Genomic DNA, 19,732 nt, shown 5'->3' with positions numbered 1-19,732 from the left:
TTTTTGTATGGAAAACCGCTGTGCGCCCTTCTTCAAATCGATATTGCGAAAAACCTTTGTCCGGGCCCCTCTTTTTTTTTTTTTGATCTTTTTCGTAATGAATCAAACTTCATTTTCAAATGGTTTTAAACTCTATAGCTGGTGAAGAACACTGAAAAAAATAAAAACTAAAAAAAAATGTTGATTTATTTTTAGGAAAAAAAATTTTTAATTTTTTTTTAAATTTTTTTATGGAAAGCCATAATAATTCTTGAGCGATTAGTGAAAACATCATAAAGATATCTCTTACCGTTCCGAAGTTATGAATTTTTGACTGAGTGCAACTTTTTCGAAAAAGTGTCAAAAATGCCATGTTTTGACCCCTATAACTCCGGTAAAACTCAAAATTTCGCAAAACCGTTCAAATGAAGTTCTTATATTTTCGTTGTGAACCGGAAAAGTAAAAAAGTTCGATGAAAATCGGACCTTCGGAACAGGGGTGGCCCACTTGGCAGATTTTGACTCATTCTTACTTGTTTGTCGGTGACAATCAACCCCCGGGTATCCCGCGCGAGGAGCGAACGGCCTACATACTGGGCCATTGTAGCACTTAAATTTGCTGTGTAATTTCTTTACATTTTCTTAAGTACTTGTTTTTCGGTTAGGAAAGCAATAAATGCGCCGCAGCCAAAAAATATTGAAAAACAAATCGCGAGATTTTTTTAAAAATGTTTTTTGCCTGCGGCGCATAGCACTTCTTCTTTACCTTTTTTTTCTTGTATTGCGGTTAGGATTATAAAATGCGTGCATTATTGGTGTATCCTTTTCTTCGATTTTCTTTAAAAATACCGTGAAAATGGTTACAATAGATAATCCTCCTTGGACCGCGATTTCTTCAGATTCACCTGAAGGTTATTTATGTCTTGGTCATCCATGGTCACTCACCGAGGATATTTAATACGCTCTTGTGGGGTCTGGCCCATATGTTTTTGATAGCAAAATGTCACAAAACACCTAAAAATCCTAGCAAATGCTACGTTGTTTTTATAGCAAAACACGCAACTTTGAAATGCAATTACGAGAGAACCATGCATTTCCACCGATAATCTTCTGCACGTAAATTCCTAAGAAATCGCGGTCCATCGAGGGTTATTATTTTGCAGTTTTTGGGGCACAGGCCCCTTTTCTAGACTATTACCAAAAAAAAAATGGTTCATTTTTCACTCCCATCACCTACAATATACCAAAAAATATCGCAATTTTCTACGCACACTCAGTGACAAGGCACACAAATAAACACATACCCACAAGAGAAGTAGAAAATCGCAAGGCAAAAGATAAAAGAGCGCGAGTGCTGGACATTTTTGTGCGACGCTGCAAGCGTTACATGTGTCACACGCCCAAACCAAGCCTCCCGCTTACCCTTCGCAGTTCCCCGACCACGTAACTAGACATGAATAACTGCCGGCGTTGTAAAAAAAGAGAAGCAACCCAAAAAAGGGCCCACACGGCGGCTAAATCCAGATTCGTGAGCGGGGCCACAGAAGTTGGATCAGCGGGTTTCCTCCGGGCGGATTCTTACACTCAAAATAAAATTAACCCTAAAGTCAAGGAAATCGCCCTACTTTTGTCTTCAAGACAAGCTCGCCCTAAATTTTAGGGTCACATTTTTCTATATTTTTGATTTTTTTTGACGTCATATTTCTAAATTTTAGGGTAATTTTACTAAATTTAAGGGCAAAAATTTCTAAAAAGTAGGAAATTTTCCTAAAAAATAGAAATTAAAAACAAAACAAAAAAACATGTTCAATCATGATTTTTATACCCGTTACTCGTAGAGTAAAAGGGTATATTAGATTCGTGCAAAAGTATGTAACAGGTAGAAGGAAGCGTTTCCGACCCTATAAACTATATATATTCTTGATCGGGATCACTAGCCGAGTCGATCTAGCCATGTCCGTCTGTCCGTCTGTCTGTCTGTCTGTCTGTCTGTATGAACGCTGAGATCTCGGAAACTATAAAAGCTAGAAGATTGACATTTTGCATGCAGATTCTAGGAGTTCCTACGCAGCGCAAGTTTGTTTCAAAAGGGTGCCACGCCCCCTCTAACGCCCACAATCGCTTATATACGATTTTAAAAATTTCAATATTTTGGAAAAGTAAAAATGCAGTTTTATTGTGTTTATCAATACCTATCGAAATGTAGAAGAAATTTTTTAAATCGGACCATTCGTTAAAAAGTTACGGCGGATCAAAGTTTTTCTCCATCTCTTTCGCACTCCCTTTAGCTGAGTAACGGGTATCTGATAGTCGGGGCACCCGACTATAGCGTTCTCTCTTGTTTTTTGTATATACGTTTATATTATGTAGGGGAGAGTGGGGGAATTTCGTCACAGGGGCAATTTCGTCACCTGCAATATCTCGGAATCCATAAGTCGTAAAAATATATAATTTTTTTGTTTTAATCCTTCAAGACGGCCAGACACAACCAATGCATTTGTTTTGCACAGAAGGCCAAGATAATTAAGCTATAATATTAAATGTGTTTTAACAGTTCAAAAGCTACATTTAGTTCTCGACGAAATTTTTTCTGTATGCCACAATTCAAAAGGAATAAGATACACGATTTTTTATATAATACACAGTGCTATAATGTGCATTTCTGCGTCAGTGATTTTTAACATCGCGCCTAATTTCGCAAGAAAAATAATTATTTCTAAAAAAGTACGGTCTGGGGAAATTTCGCCACCCTACGCTAAGGGTAAATTCGCACCTATTTTAAATACATATTTTTATATTTGACGAGCTGGCTAACGAACAGACTACCAGCAGCAGCAACAAATATAGGACGTCAACAAAAATGGTACGCTTGATCAGTGTAGCATATTTTCAGGCGTTAAACTCCCTACAGTTTTCAGGTGACGAAATTTCCCCAGTTGTGTGGTGATTTTACCCCCCTGTGTGGTGAGATTGCCCCAGTATATTGGTTTTACATTTTATTTTTTTATAAATCACCAAGCTAATTAAAAAAATAGGGGAATGTCACATTTTAAAGCTTGGTGCTAACCGCATTCAACAATAAAAATAGAAATATGATAACGTGTCTCAAGATGGACAAAAAATAGCTTTGAAAAAATGCTGACGAAATTCGAAATACATATGCAGGCGCTGTGTGTCTTGTATATTGTGAATGTTAAAGGTTATGTATTTATTATTATGTATTTGCGCTTGGATTTCTTATCTAACCAAAGCCAAATGTGGTTGTAAATGTGGACTACGGGACTGCGGAAGATTGGGAATGTAGAAATTATGATTAGTTAATATTTTATGTTCATGAAAAAAACTTACAATTTTTACTTGTCCGTCGTGAGAATCGAACCCGGGTCTCCCGCGCGAGGAGCGAATGGCCTACATACTGGGCCATTGTAGCACTTAAACTTGCTGTGGCAAACCGAGCATTGTATGTAAAGGGATAAGCGGACAACACATTTGAATACTAATTGCATAATTTTGACCATTCGCGTTATTCACATACGTAAATACATATGTATATATTTATGCTAACGCAATTTATATTATGTGTAGTATATAGTAAATAGCTGAATATAAACCTAATTATTTTTAGTTTACTGCTTGCCATCAATAAAAAAAGGAATAAAATAAAAGTAAAAAAATAAATAAATATAAAATAAAATAAATAAAAAAAAATAAAATAATATTAAAAAAAGGTTAAAAAATTTTGCTCTGGGACTCGAACCCGCGTCGATTCGATTGCTAACCAAGTGCTTTAACGGTCTGCGCCACGAGTACAGCCGGCCGGCAGCTGACAAGTTCTGGCATTGAACATTTTGGTGTGCCAGAGCATGTGAAAACAACTATTTCTATTTTTTAGAAAAACTTTCTACTTTTTAGGAAATGTTTCTATTATTTAGGGTTAGCTTAATTTTAGGGTTAGGGCACTCATTTTTAGAAAAGGTGTTGCCAAAATAGTTTATTATTTTCGTTTGCCTTTCTATTTTTCAAAAAATAATTTCTAATTTTAAGGGCATTTTTAGAACAACGGTCGGCACACACACATCGATGAGCTGCCCAGTGCAAATTACTCACACAAATATAAAACAAAATGTCAACGTATGTGTGTACCGACCGCTGTTTTAGTTCATGGTAACCATTTTCTACATTTAAGAAAAACTTCCTGGATTTAAGGAAAACTTTCTTGACTTTAGAAAAATTTCCTTAGATTTAGAAATAACTTTCTTGTATTTAGAAAAAAGAAATTTTAATGGCGATTTTCTAAAATTTAGGGTTAAATTTATTTTGAGTGTACGGTTTTAAAAAGAAATTGATTTTTTTTATTAGTTGAAGTTGTGCACTCATAGAAATTTTTCGGTAAAATCGCCCTAAAAACAGGGAAAATCGCCCTAAACCGGGGGTTAATGGCGACTAGCCAACAACATAAGGGCAAATTACCCTAAAAATACGGGTGAATTTGTCATACATTTAGGGCGATTTTTCGTAGATCTAGGGCGATTTTTCTATTTTCAAAGGTAATTGCCCTAAAAATAAGAAATGAGACCTTTAAACTAAAGGCAATTTCCTTTTAAAACCAGTGCGATTTTTCTGGACTTAAAGGCGAATTGCCCTAAAACATGCAAAATGCCCCCCAAAATTTTAGGCCAATTTTTCATAAATTATAGGTATTATTATAGCTATTTATTGTTATAAGTACTATTTCATTATATTTTTTGTTTTTATATTTTTGATTGTTGTTATTTACAATAACTACAAATATATTTACACAATTTATAGTTATACAAATTTACATAATCTCCTATTCTTATTGCTAAATGGATTATATCGGGTTTAAAAATAATAAATAATCAAATAAAAACACCTCTAAACGAGGTAAAAAACTAGTGACGATCGCACCTTCAAAGTACAAAAGTTCTGATATCAACTTTTGTGACGAAAAATGATTTTAGATGCGACTAAATAAGTACGCTACCTAAAATTAACAATAGGGCATTTATCCCCAAATTTCGAAATTTGCACTTTTTCACTTTCACTGCTCTCTCTCCCAAGCCAATCGATTTTCTTAAAGTCTTGGTATGCAATCCTTTAAGTTTTTGCAATACCTTTCGATTGGTGTATTACTCATTACGATCGGACTATCACAGCAGATTTTCAATTTTGCGGCTATATATGTAATAGTAGTCGCCTACGCACACTCTCCTGGTGCGCTTCGTCACTACATGGACTGCCGTCCATAGTGATAAATAAGTTTAAAAGAAACGGCTTCCCGAGTCCGCAATGGTGTGCTTCGCGTTCTTGCTCCCGCCGTCCTTTTTTGTTCTTGCTGTCGGCACCAACACTGAATGGATCGCAAGCCAAATTAAAGTTGATTAAAGTTGATTAAAGTTGAAAAAAAGAGAAGCACTTACCTTCAGAGTGGCTTTCCAAAAATTTGAGCAGGTTTATTTCCTGTTGCTTCCTTTCTCCTGCTTTTAATAAGTCCGAAAAGTGGTTTGCGAAAGCTGGATCTAAAAAGCGTTCTCGATCTAAAAAAAAAAAAACGAAAAAATTGTTAGAAATTAATTTAAAATTGCACAACCAACACACACAATTCTCATTTAGCCTGCGATTGCGTTTGCTGCTACTCCTAGAAAAAAAAGAAACAGCAAAAGCAAATTTCGAGCACTGACGAAATGTCGCAATAGAAATTTGGGGGTTGTTTGGCATATGCACTTGTGAATGCGGTTTGTCCGGTGCATAAATACAGCCCTGCAAGCATTTTCTATCGCCGTAGTCACTATTTAGTGACGTCTAGAAGATGAAAACGATCGTCCGCGATATCGCATTCGGATCGCCGAAGTCACCCCCGTCGGGAAGAACTGTTCCACTACGGCGACACTTCCCGAAGTCACTTCTGAGTGACTCCTAGAAGTGTCGCGGAAGTCACTTCCAGAAGTGACTTCGGCGACGCTTCTAGAAGTGTCGCAATAGTGGAACATTTCTTCCCGACGGGGGTGACTTCGGCGATCCGAATGCGAAATCGCGGAAGTCACTTCCAGAAGTGACATAGGCGACACTTCTAGAAGTGCCGCCTTAGTGGAACAGTTCTTCCCGACGGGGGTGACTTCGGCGATCCGAATGCGATATCGTGCAAGTCACTTGTAGAAGTGTCGCCGAAGTCACTTCTGGAAGTTACTCAGAAGACACTTGTAGACGATACCTAGAAGACCCTTTCCCAATTGGAAAATATGTTTTTTGTGCTCATTCTTCATGTTTATTCTTTCAACACATTTATTGAAATATATAGTTACAAAAGCATTGCGGCATGTAAGCACGGTCCATAAGCTTGTAGGAAATGGTGTTGTATTATTTTATTTAATTCCAGTTCCGTGTTCCGTCTATGAAAATGCTTAAAACAACAAAAAAAAATTAATATTGTGCCATATAAAAATCGGAGGAGGTATTTACCTTTTATAATTAAATAAGTGGAGTATAGTTAAGTTTTCGGTTTGCCCAGAGTTTCACGCCAAGTAATTCCTTTTGCTTTCGCACGACAGCCTTGTACACGCTTAAATCTCGATTTCTCCAATCACTTTAATTTTTGATGTAAATAAATATTGTATTTTATTTATATTCCACCGGTATGTAATATTTAAAAAATAACGGGAGATTTCTTGTAAATATACCCTGCAAGCAAACGGGCGATATTTCTATCGCCTATCGTCCAGAAGTCACTTCTTAGTAACTTCTGGAAGATAGAAACACGACAGAACACATTTTACAAAAACAAAATATACATCTATCGCGAAGAAGTCACTTCTTGGTCACTTCTGGACGATTGAAATACGATAGAACACATTTTACAAAAACAAAAAAGGTCACGATCGTGGAGAAGTAACTTCTAAGACACTTCTAGGCGATAGAAAGACGATAGAACACATTTTACAAAAACAAAAAGGGTTCAAATCGCGAGGAAGTAACTTCTGAGGCACTTCTGGACGATAGAATGGCGATAGAACACATTTGACTACCTAAAAAGGGTTCAAATCGCGAAGAAGTAACTTCTGAGGCACTTCTGGACGATAGAATGGCGATAGATCAAATTTGACTACCTAAAAAGGCTTGCGATCGCGAAGAAGTAACTTCTAAGACACTTTTGGGCGATGAAAAGGCGATAGAACACATTTTACAAAAACAAAACCAATGGGAAAAAAACATCTTCCAATTCACTTCTGGAAGTTAAATTGAAGATAGAAACGAATTTGGTTTTATTTTTTTGAAGTCTTTGGGGTACAGTCCGCTCTTGGCTCTCTCTTTATACCTGAAAACTACCCTTTTTCTCTTTGACCTACGCACTTTGTATTTTGAATTCGAGCGTCAGTTCGTTTCGAGATTTCTTTGTGATCAGTGCGATTTATTCTAAATTTCTGTGTTTGTGATGAAATGCGGAGTGAACCCGTTATTTTTTACATATTACATACCGGTGGAATATAAATAAAATACAATATTTATTTACATCAAAAATTAAAGTGATTGGATAAATCCAGATTTAAGCGTGTACAAGGCTGTCCTGCGAAAGCAAAAGGAATTACTTGGCGTGAAACTCTGGGCAAACACTCCACTTATTTAACTATAAAAGGTAAATACCTCCTCCGATTTTTATATGGCACAATATTAATTATTTTTTTGTTGTTTTAAGCATTTTCATAGACGGAACACGGAACTGGAATTAAATAAAATAATACAACACCATTTCCTACAAGCTTATGGACCGTGCTTACATGCCGCAATGCTTTTGTAACTATATATTTCAATAAATGTGTTGAAAGAATAAACATGAAGAATGAGCACAAAAAACATATTTTCCAATTGGGAAAGGGTCTTCTAGGTATCGTCTACAAGTGTCTTCTGAGTAACTTCCAGAAGTGACTTCGGCGACACTTCTACAAGTGACTTGCACGATATCGCATTCGGATCGCCGAAGTCACCCCCGTCGGGAAGAACTGTTCCACTACGGCGGCACTTCTAGAAGTGTCGCCTAAGTCACTTCTGGAAGTGACTTCCGCGATATCGCATTCGGATCGCCGAAGTCACCCCCGTCGGGAAGAAATGTTCCACCACGGCGGCACTTCTAGAAGCGTCGCCGAAGTCACTTCTGGAAGTGACTTCCGCGACACTTCTAGGAGTCACTCAGAAGTGACTTCGGGAAGTGTCGCCGTAGTGGAACAGTTCTTCCCGACGGGGGTGACTTCGGCGATCCGAATGCGATATCGCGGACGATCGTTTTCATCTTCTAGACGTCACTAAATAGTGACTTCCGCGATAGAAAATGCTTGCAGGGTATACATATGTATGTGTGTATTCTGTTGCATCATCTTTTTAACTCAAGCATTATTTACATATACTCTCTCGTGCTTACATGCCGCAATGCTTTTGTAACTATATATTTCAATAAATGTGTTGAAAGAATAAACATGAAGAATGAGCACAAAAAACATAATTTCCAATTGGGAAAGGGTCTTCTAGGTATCTTCTACAAGTGTCTTCTGAGTAACTTTTAGAAGTGACTTAGGCGACACTTCTAGAAGTGCCGCCGTAGTGGAACATTTCTTCCCGAGGGGGGTGTCTTCGGCGATCCGAATGCGATATCGTGCAAGTCACTTGTAGAAGTGTCGCCGACTGTTTGCTTGCAGGGTATCCATTAATTGCGTCTTAAAATTTCGTTTGACTTGTTCCTTGTTTTTAGGACAATTTCAGAACATTTTTTTGCTATTTTGTTCTACGTTTTAGGGCGATTTCGCCAAAAAAAGAAGGAATAACTTTTGGAGTCGACTCATAAAAATTCGCCCTAAAAAACAAGACAAATTTGCCTTTTTGAAAAAATTAACCCTAAAAAATATTTTCCATGGCGATTTTTCGTATATTTAGGGCTAGCCACCCGTATAATAAGAAAATTTTCCGTAGTTTTAGGGCGACCTCGGTTTTAGGACGACTTTTCTAGTATTTAGGTAAAAATTTCTAGGAGTGTGAAGATTGCCCTTATTTTCTGTTAAACGTAAGCTCCCACTCTAACGCCCATAAACTCCCTTAAACGCTGTTAACGAACACATTTAGGCCTTAGGGCCGGTTTCTCGAGTGCCGGCTAACATTTCTCGAACAGATAAAGTCCCTGCTAAAGCATTTTGGCTTTCTCGAGCACCAATGTGAGAGCTAACTTTGACAGGGACTCGGAGTCCCTGTTAAGCGTTTTCGGCTCGATAGAATGACAGCTGATTTTCCAAAGCCAACTATGAAGAAAAAACAAAATCACAGCTGACTTTTCCTTTGAATTATACCCAAACAGCTGATGAAATAAACGAAGCACGCCATTTTTTGCGCTTCACAGCACAATTCTGTGCGTTAACAGCACTCTGTAATTGTTTCTCGTTCAGATAAATTAAAGCAGTCGAGAAAGCGGATTTGCTTTTACGAACAGTTTATCTGGTATTTAAGTTTTTCGAACAGATAGCTATCAGGGACTTTGACAGGGACTCGAGAAACCGGCCCTTAGAACTCATTTGTGTCCGACTTGAATCAAATACCTTCTCTCATTCAGGGTTTTGTCAAGGGTTGTCGCTGACTTTCCTTAAACCACTTTTTTAAAAGCAAAGACGAGCATGGAATGAAAACGATGTTTTCTTTCCATTAACCACCACCTCGAGCTGGATAGTTAAACAGTCCAATTGCAAACCCAAGACCTCGACTCTCACCCAAACTTAGCCAGAACCGAGCAGTAAGCCCCCACCAGCCTCCTCCGACCGCAATCAAGGGGCAAACGTTTCCACCGGCAGCGACAGCTCGGTTAGCCGCACTTAAAGCGCCAAACTTTTCGGTGAAGCAGCAGCAATTTAAATCGAAATGAGAGGAATCAAAGAGGTCATGCATTTGATAAACTCTAGGGTTTGCCTGGGTAGACCATGGCACTATGGGGCATTTGACCTGTTTTTTTGGCATTAATTAATCATATCAAAACAAAGCAACTTTTTTGAGTTTGGTTTTTTGAAATATGTTTATAATAATTAAATACATCTTTTTGAGCAAAAATTAAACACTATATAAAATTTATTAAGAAAACAAAAAAAATTTTTTTTAATCCTCCAAAAAAATATTGTTCTTTCATGGTTTCTAATAATGAAAAATTCAATTTAAACAAACACAAAAACATTTTTTTGAAAACTTTTTTCTTTGAAGAGATATTGACTTTTTCCGGTAAAATCCGACATTTTTGTATGCCAAATACTGGATTTGCCTTGTAAAAAAATATTTTCCATGAAAATAAGACGCGGAATGTTTTCAAATCAAATATAATGTCATAGCAAAGACTTTTGCATTAAATTTATTTAACATTCCATCTTACAAAATAAGAAGAAGACAAATAAAGTGTTAATTTGACCATTTTTGGCAGTGCCGTAAAAATGGAATTTCTCTTAAAGTCGCAAAAAGTGCACATTAAGACTGGATGTCCCAAATCGAGAATTGACCCCCCTTTAAAATGATTCAACCCACAGGCTCAAAAAACTTCAACATTTTTTCTAATCTCTATCCAAAGTTGAACTTTCTTTTTCCAAACCTTTAAGAGAGACTACTTGGTATATTAAGCCATTGCTACAAATACACTCACGAAATAAGCATCACAGTAGTATTAACATAAAGTAAAGACAGTTTTAATGAATATCCATTTCAAATTTTATGGTTCTACGTCTTGTCGTTGAAAAGATATTAATTTATATGTATATGCCCTGCAAAATCAAGCAAAGTATGAACACGTTGTGTTCGCTTGCTGCGCCTGACTTTAACAGCTGTTATTTTAACATTGGACTGTTAACTTAACATTTGCGGTATGTAACATTTCATTTTGATCTATTCTTAATTCGTTTCCAATAATGTTTCAAAAATACTTGTAAAAAACACATTTATGCCAAAAAAACAGGTCAAATGCCCCATAGTGCATGGTTACGCTGCCTCGAAAATAGTTACAATCAAGAAAGAATTTGAAACACTGTGCAACAAAATTAATGCTTTTTATACCCGTTACTCGTAGAGTAAAAGGGAATATTGTATTCGTGCAAAAGTATGTAATAGGGAGAAGAAAGCGTTTCCGACCCCATAAAGTATATCTATTCTTGATCAGGGTCACTAGCCGAGTCTATCTAGCCATGTCCGTCTGTCCGTCTGCCTGTCTGTATGAACGCTGAGATCTCGGAAACTACAAAAGCTAGAAGGTTAAGATTTTCCACACATATTTTTACGCAGCGCAAGTTTATTTCAGCCGAGCGCCACGCCCCCTCTACGCCCACAATCGCCCACCAACGATTTTAAAATGTGTCCTTCGCTTACATCTTTAAAGATTTCCGAGAAGTATAAATGCAATTTTGTTGTGTATATTTATACCTAACGAAATGTAGAAGACATTTTTCATATCGGAGCATTCATTAAAAAGTTATACGCAATCAAAATTGTTAATATATCTATCTCCCTCGCACTCCCTTTAGCTGAGTGACGGGTATTAGATAGTAGGGACACCAACCCGACTATAGCGTTCTCTCAATTTTTTTCAGCCCGCGCATCTTACTCATTACTCATTGATATATTATTCTATACAACTGATTACTATATTGCCTCTATGTTACTAAAGTAATAGGTCAATATATTTTCCTTGGGGGGTTATGATACTTTCCTCTGTGTCATAAGGCCCACAAAAAAAGTGACATAGCGTCTGCGGGCGTTATGTCACTTTTGAGTGTGTCATAGCGCCCGCGGCCTTATGACACCGGGCGTTCTTACATGCACCCGCACCAAGACATAGCAACTGGCGAAGAACGCCCTGATAATAACTACGAAAATCATCTGGGCCATAGACTCCTTTGCGGGCTACAAGGCACCAGGACTAGATGGAATACTTCCCGCCATGTTACAGGCGACCAAGGAAATGACTCAGTATCAATGCGGACAGGACGGACCTTATTATTAACAGTCAGTTCCAAAAATGTGATGGCGAGCAGGGAGGCATTAGACAACCTTAGCACGACAAAGTCAGTGTGCATCTATTGGGTTCCCAGTCACCAAGGCATCGATGGCAACGAGACAGCTGACGTTCTTGCAAAGGAGGGCGTAGAGCTGGCGAACGACGGAACGGAGAACGTGCATGTTTCCCTTCGAACGCTCCAATGCGCCCTGCAGAAACAGGCGGACACGCGAGCAAAAAGCAGGTGGAGGAATACCAAGACTTGTCGAATCTCAAGAACTATGTGCAAAGAGCGCAACGACAAACTAAGCTAGTATGTACTGCGTCTACCACAGAAAGACTGCAAACTGTTAGTGGGAATCCTTACGGTTCACTGTCTGGTCGCATCACACGCAACCACACTCGGAATACCCAACAGCCGCACCTGCAGGAAATGTGATGAATCGGGGGGTATCGAAACCCTGGAACATCTTATTTGCAACTGCCCGGCTCTCTTAAGAGCGAGAAGAACATACCTCGGTGCTCTAGTACTGGCATCATTAGGAGACCCCTCCAGCAGAGAACCAGGAGAACTACTTGCCTTCGCCAAAAACACCTCGATCCTTATGGACATAAAAACCTCTGAACTTATCTCAAGGTCCATGCGCATCAACCGGACAACTAAGGGCCATATTGGCCTATGCGTGGCTCTGTGAGGACTTTTGGGAAAGTTTCATCGCGATAGCTAAAACTGACAGACAGACTTGGCTAGATGGACTTGGCTGTTTGTGCTGATCAAGAATATGTATTCCTATTACACTGTGCAGCATTTTTAGTGCTTTTTAAATTTACCTCGATGGATGCTATATTTTTGGATGCGTTACGAATTCCCAAGTTAAACTGCGTTTTCTAAAAAGTTCCCCGACGCAAGGATTCTTAGCAAAAGGACCTCAAAGTTCGAAGACTGCTGAAATTGGACAACTTTCCAGAGCTCTCAGAGACAAACGGATGCATTGTTTGATTCGATGTTAAAGTTTTTTAAAGGATACACCCTTTATCTTTCAAACCCCATATTTAGAATAATTTTAGGATTTTTATTAAAGGAGAAACAAATTTTAGAAAACATAGTCAAAAAACATAAAAGCATACAGCTGCGGTCAAAATAGTAGTAGTGTTGCCGCCCTGTGTTTTTAAAGGTTTGTTGTTGTAATTTATCTTCTCCTGGTAATATTGTATTGATTATAATTGTACTAATAGACTAATTGGATAAGAAAAGTGACAACAAAAAAACTTTTAAAAACACAGGGCGGCAACACTACTACTATTTTTACCGCAGCTGTAAGTTTTTTAGTTTTTTGACTATGTTTTTTGAAATTTATTTCTGCCTTAAAAAAAATCCTAAAATTATTCTAAGTATGGGGTTTGAAAGATAAAGAGTGTATCTTTTAAAAAACTTTAACATCGAATCAAACCTTGCATCCATTTGCCTCTGAGAGCACTGGAAAGTTGGCCAATTTCACCATTTTTCGAACTTTGAGGTCCTTTTGCTAAGAATCCTTGCGTCGGGGAACTTTTTGGAAAACGCAGTTTAACTTGGGAATTCGTAACGAATCCAAAAATATAGCATCCATCGAGGTAAATTTTTGATGCTGCATAGTGTTATTAATGCTTTACAAACTTCTGAGTGAAATCGTTATACCATCTACAAGGGTAAAAAAAAAGTAATTTAATGTAAATGAGCTTAGTAAATACTTGGGTATTTGGATCCGAGCCCTGGGTCCTCTGATGGGACACACAAAAGATAAAACACTCAGAACAAAGGAAGCCCCAGGAGATAGATAGAGAGTTGTAACTCTTGTCACTGTATACAGAGTAACCACATAATTGAGTTATTACACTCACTGACAACACGGCCATGGTTCATATAAATTTCCTGCAACTAATAGGAAAAACAAAAATAGTAAACAAAGAAGCATGGTGGGGCAGGCTTATATATATAGCCAAAAGGAATTGCCTGAAAATTTATCAAATCTTGTTAGGGGTATATTAAGACGGCGCATCAGTTGTTCAGACTAGAATAAAATATGTTTTTACACAGAAATTAAAAACAGCGCAATATGTAGGATCTTTTAATTCAAATGTTACAAAAATTGGTATATATGTACATGTATTTAAATTTAAATTTAAAAAATTTAATAACAATACTTAATTTCATAATGTTAAATTTTAAAAAATATTTTAATTTTTTCAACCCTGTTAATTAATTAAGATTCATTTTATCCCAGCATACACAACAAATTGATTACCCATTATAATAATAAAACGCCAATAAACTAATGTTTGAAATCAATTCGTATTTCTCGTTGTATGAATATTCAAAAAGAAGGATCTGTATAGTTTGTATCGTGTTTCAGTGTAGGACTAACTGAAGTCGTTCATAACCCAGAGCATATGATAAATAACGCAAACACAGAGACCAGACACCTAAAGGCCCTTCTGATATTTGAACGTGGCTGTGGGTGTCTCTGAGTGTTTGTCCTAAGAGCCCCTGTTCCACTCCGCATCCTCCCCAATCCACTCCGCACATTGTTAGTTCGGTGAAGAAAACGTCGACGATTCTGCCGCCATACTACGACCTCAAGTCACGGCCCAATGCATATGTATGCGTATTAAGGATGCCCCACACACGCTCACAGTCGCACACAGATACCGCACTAACTGCCGTTTGGCCTGTGTCAATATGTATGTAAATAAGCGGGAAAACAAGTGGTTATAAATTTCCAAGGATGATGATGCCAGGCGACTGACGCGTCCAATGCGTATGAGTGTACGACATTGCGTATACGCACCATCGACGGCAAAAGCCTTCAACCAAAAATAACCCATACGTAATACCCTTCATGGGGAGTCTATATGGGGGAATACCCTAATTATAATGCCCTTAAGAAAGGACGCCAGCGATATAAACTCAATAACAGAACAAAAGCAGGAAAAAGGAAAAATGGTCATAAAAGAAAACAGAAATACATAAAATAAAAGTAAGCGTATACACAGGAAAAGTTAGGAAAAGAGTGTCAAAAAGTAATGAGGCGGTCGCAAAAATGAGCAGCCGCCTTTACGTAAGAAATTTCAACTTTGAAATTAAATGAAAGCTTTTTTTCCATACACAACTCACCCGCACTGTCCATTTTTATGTCCTGCATCCTTGAAAAATTTTAAAATGTTTATTTATAGAAACGAAAAACAATATAGCCACCGTTGGACCGTCAATGTTGTTTATTAATGTTGCTGTTGTTGTTTATTATTTGCTCCCATCCTACCCATTTTTGTCCCATAAAAGCCGTTTTACCACCCACCTTAAGTAGGGGTTGTCCACTACAAGTTTGCAGTTTATTACACTTCTCATACAATCCCATAAAATTAAAAGCAATTTTGTCGTTGCAAATACTTTAACTTTCGTTCCCTCGTTGGACTGAAAGGTTTTTCATTTTGGTTGGATTGCACTCCCATTTATCCCTTTCATTAAATAGGGCTTAAAGGGATCAACTGGTACCTTCCTAGTGATGCCTGTTCCAATTCTGTGCAATTTCATTTAATTTTAAAATTAATAAACTTCCCTAAAAAAAACATGTAAATGCCAAACACAAGATAAGACTTTCCGCAGGAGTATTGAGAACTAATTATACTATTGCAGAGGGCAAATCGAAGAATAATGCTCGGTACGATTTTTATAACCCTGCAGAGAATATTATGATTTTAGTCAAAAGATTGCAATAGTGGAAACGTTTTCTAGATCCGTCAGACCAAAGACTATAAAATAACAAGAAATTTTGAAATGTTGAAGAAATGTTATATCCCAATGAAGAAAAAAATGTAATAAAGATCAACAAAGATATAAATTTTTTTCCTATTTATTTCCATTTAATTTTTCGACCGTTCCTATGGCGGCCATGTGATATAGTGATCCGATTTTTTAAAAATTGTATTCGAAATTCAGAAATATATAAAAAATAATATTCCCAAGAGTAGAAGGTAATATTTCAAAAAACACCGAAGATAGAATTTTTTTACCGTTTTTTTTTCCGATTATCCTATGGGAGCTATAAGATATAGTTGTCCGATCCGGTCGGTTCCGACTTAAATACTACCTGAAAAGTATGGTCCAAACTTAAAAAAAATATTTTCAATCGCGGTTTTCTGCAAATCGGCATTTTTAATATTTATGAAAAAATAGTAGAATGTTCGGGCGGTCACACAATATAAATTAGGTGGGACGAATATATATCTCAGCTAGTCGCAAAGTTTTCGTAGCGATCAGAACGGTTAAAAACAGTTCGTTACAACATTATTAAAAATGTTTAACATGGAAAGACTGCTTTATTTTTTATTGTTTTATTCCCATGTCCCATGTCGAAACTTTCAGTGGCCAACAAGGATTAAGTATATACATTTACAATTTTTTTTATAAAGATTAAAAATGCCGATTTGCAGAAAACCGCGATTGAAATTATTTTTTTTAAGTTTGGACCATACTTTGCACTGGAACCATTATGGGTGTTATTTTTATCTGAAAGCTTGGCAAAAATAATAATTTTTGAGCATATTTATTTATTTTGAGCATATTTATTTATTTTTTACCCCACGTAATTTACAGTTATAAATAAAATAAACAAAAACAAAGCATCGCCATATCTTCGTTTCTGTCAAATAGATTTTTTTTTTACTTTTTTAAAAATGCAATTTTAATGGTGTAATATCGTGATAAAAATGAGATATCGTTTTGAGGCCATTAAGAAAATCTCGATACGTTTCACAAAGAATCACTCATATATAAGATATCATCGACCAATTTAAAAAAAAGTAAGCATTGAGGTAAAATGATAAATAATGACTTAGGGCCGGTTTCTCGAGTCCCTGTCAAAGTCCCTGATAGCTATCTGTCCGAAAAACTTAAATACCAGATAAACTGTTCGTAAAAGCAAATCCGCTTTCTCGACTGCTTTAATTTATCTGAACGAGAAACAATTACAGAGTGCTGTTAACGCACAGAATTGTGCTGTGAAGCGCAAAAAATGGCATGCTTCGATTATTTCATCAGCTGTTTGGGTATAATTTAAAGTAAAAGTCAGCTGTGATTTCGTTTCTTCTTCATAGTTGGCTTTGGGAAATCAGCTGTCATTCTATCGAGTCGAAAACGCTTAACAGGGACTCCGAGTCCCTGTCAAAGTTAGCTCTCACATTTATGCTCGAGAAAGCCAAAATGCCTTAGCAGGGACTTTATCTGTTCGAGAAATGTTAGCCGACACTCGAGAAACCGGCCCTAAATCCCAATTTATATGAAACAATATTAAAATAGAACCGAGATTTTCCCCTTTGTAATTAGATTTTATATGGCAGCTATAAGATATAGTTGATCGATTTGAATAATTTTTTTTTCAAAAAGCAAATTAAATTAAAAACAAGAAAGGAAGCTAGCTTCGGCAAGCCGAAGCTATTATACCCTTGCAGATCATTCTTTTAATTTACAAATCGCAAAAATGTTAAATTTCTTATTATTTCACATTAATTTTTCGATCGTTTCTATCACAGCTATATGATATAGTAGTTCGATCTTTTAAAAATTAAAATCGAAATTCGGAAATATTTCAAAATAGTCATATCCCAGAGTAGAAGGAAATGTAATAAAAACCAACAAAGATATAATTTTTTTCCCATTAATTTCCATTTAATTTTTCGACCGTTCCTATGGCAGCTATATGATATAGTGATCCGATTTAAAAAACAAAAAAACCGAAATTCAGAAATATATAAAAAAAAATTAAAATCGAAATTCGGAAATATTTCAAAATAGTCATATCCCAGAGTAGAAGGAAATGTAATAAAAACCAACAAAGATATAATTTTTTTCCCATTAATTTCCATTTAATTTTTCGACCGTTCCTATGGCAGCTATATGATATAGTGATCCGATTTAAAAAACAAAAAAAACCGAAATTCCCAAGAGTAGAAGGTAAAATTTCAAAAAACACCGGAGCTAGAATTTTTTTACGTTTTTATTTTTTGATCCTTCCTATGGGAGCTATAAGATATAGTTGTCCGATCCGGTTGGTTCCGACATATATACTACCTGCAATAGAAAGACGACTTTTACGAAAGTTTCATCCCGATAGCTTCAAAACTGAGAGACTAGTTTGCGTAGAAACGGACGGACAGACGGACGGACGGACGGACAGACGGACAGACGGACATGGCTAGATCGACTCGTCTAGTGATGCTGATCAAGAATATATATACTTTATGGGGTCGGAAACGTCTCCTTCATTGCGTTGCAAACTTCTGACTGAAATCATAATACCCTCTGCAAGGGTATAACGAGGACGGTATTGAAACAGACATACAGACGGACAGACGGACAGACGGACAGACAGACATGGCTATATCGACTCCCCTATTGATCCTGATCAGGAATATATATACTTTATGGGGTCGGAAACGTCTCCTTCACTGCATTACAAACTTCTGACCAAAATTATAATACCCTCTGCAAGGGTATACAAAATATTGGGAAACTAAGAACCTATAAAGAGTTTTTTTTAAATTTGTTTTCTTAAAAAAACAACAATATAAGCTATTGACATGAAACTTTCCAAATCTTATTATTTTATGCATACCTTGATAAGGGTAAAAGCGCGTGCCGATCGGGCGTCTATATCCTATAGCTCCCATAGGAACAATAGGGTGAAAAATTAAAAAAATTTTTTTCAATTATAAAATATTTTGTTGTTTATTAATTCATGTTGCTATTCTAGTCAAGTTTTCATTCGTAAAATCTGCAAGTGTATTAAAACTTCGGCTTGCCGAAGTTAGCTGCCGTCCTCGTTTTTCTTACAAATTTCATAAACCAAAAAATTTTTACTAAAAAAATTCCCCTTATGATGTTTTTTTTACCTCTGATTTAAGGCAGACTTTTGGCTTTTTCGCCCCACTGTGGGACGGGCCGAATGAGAAAATTTTGTAATAATTTTTCGTTACAAATGTTGATATCAGAACTTTTGTTTGTTGATCGTCACTAGTTTTTTACCTCGTTAAGAGGTATTTTTATTTGATAAATTACACATAAAAAAACTTGGTAAAATTAACCAATATAATTGTCAAGCGGTCCCCAACCACAAAAACGGTCAATTCTACCAACTAAATAGTTACTTTCACAACAACAAATACACACAATTAGCAAAGACACACACCCAAAGCAAAAACAAAATACACGTAACTATTTTTCATAGTTACGTAACCATCCGTATAGGTCAATTTTATCAATCAAATTATGTGTGTGTGTGTTGAGTTATTTTTGCCTATCGAATGTAGAAGAAATTGTTCGAATCGGACCATTCGTTAAAAAGTTATGAAGAAATAATGGAATTTAAGCTTTGAAAGCAGTCTCTTTTTCGTTTTTAAGGTAAAGTTTCATGTTTTTATTTATATCTCGAGTTGCCCTTAGACAATTTGGGTGATATATGTTTACTAATCTAATGGCACCCTTTAATTTTGCCGAATAAATAAATAGAATACATTGAGTATATTGTGAGCTAGTCTTTTTTAATTTAACACTTAGAAAGATTTAATAAATACAACTTATTTAAAAACTTAATTAGGCTTATTGGAACTCATTTAAAAAAAAACAAGAAAGGAAGTTTACTTCGGCAAGCCGAAGTTTATATACCCTTGCAGGTATGCGTACTTAAAATGTTGTTTTTACAA

At 36.5% G+C, this 19,732-nt stretch overlaps 1 protein-coding gene across 1 annotated transcript in view; it reads left to right on the top strand.

Annotated features, from left to right (window-relative positions):
* Positions 1–19,732, top strand: part of LOC108060248 (uncharacterized) — a 275,381-nt gene that overhangs the window by 49,943 nt on the left and 205,706 nt on the right. The gene's annotated exons all lie outside the window — the stretch shown is intronic.

Source organism: Drosophila takahashii, chromosome 3R (genome assembly GCF_030179915.1).
Source record: "Drosophila takahashii strain IR98-3 E-12201 chromosome 3R, DtakHiC1v2, whole genome shotgun sequence".
In the NCBI taxonomy this organism is placed as follows: domain Eukaryota; kingdom Metazoa; phylum Arthropoda; class Insecta; order Diptera; family Drosophilidae; genus Drosophila; species Drosophila takahashii.
Note: the sequence above shows the minus strand (reverse complement) of the source record. Positions and strands in the feature narration are given on the sequence as shown.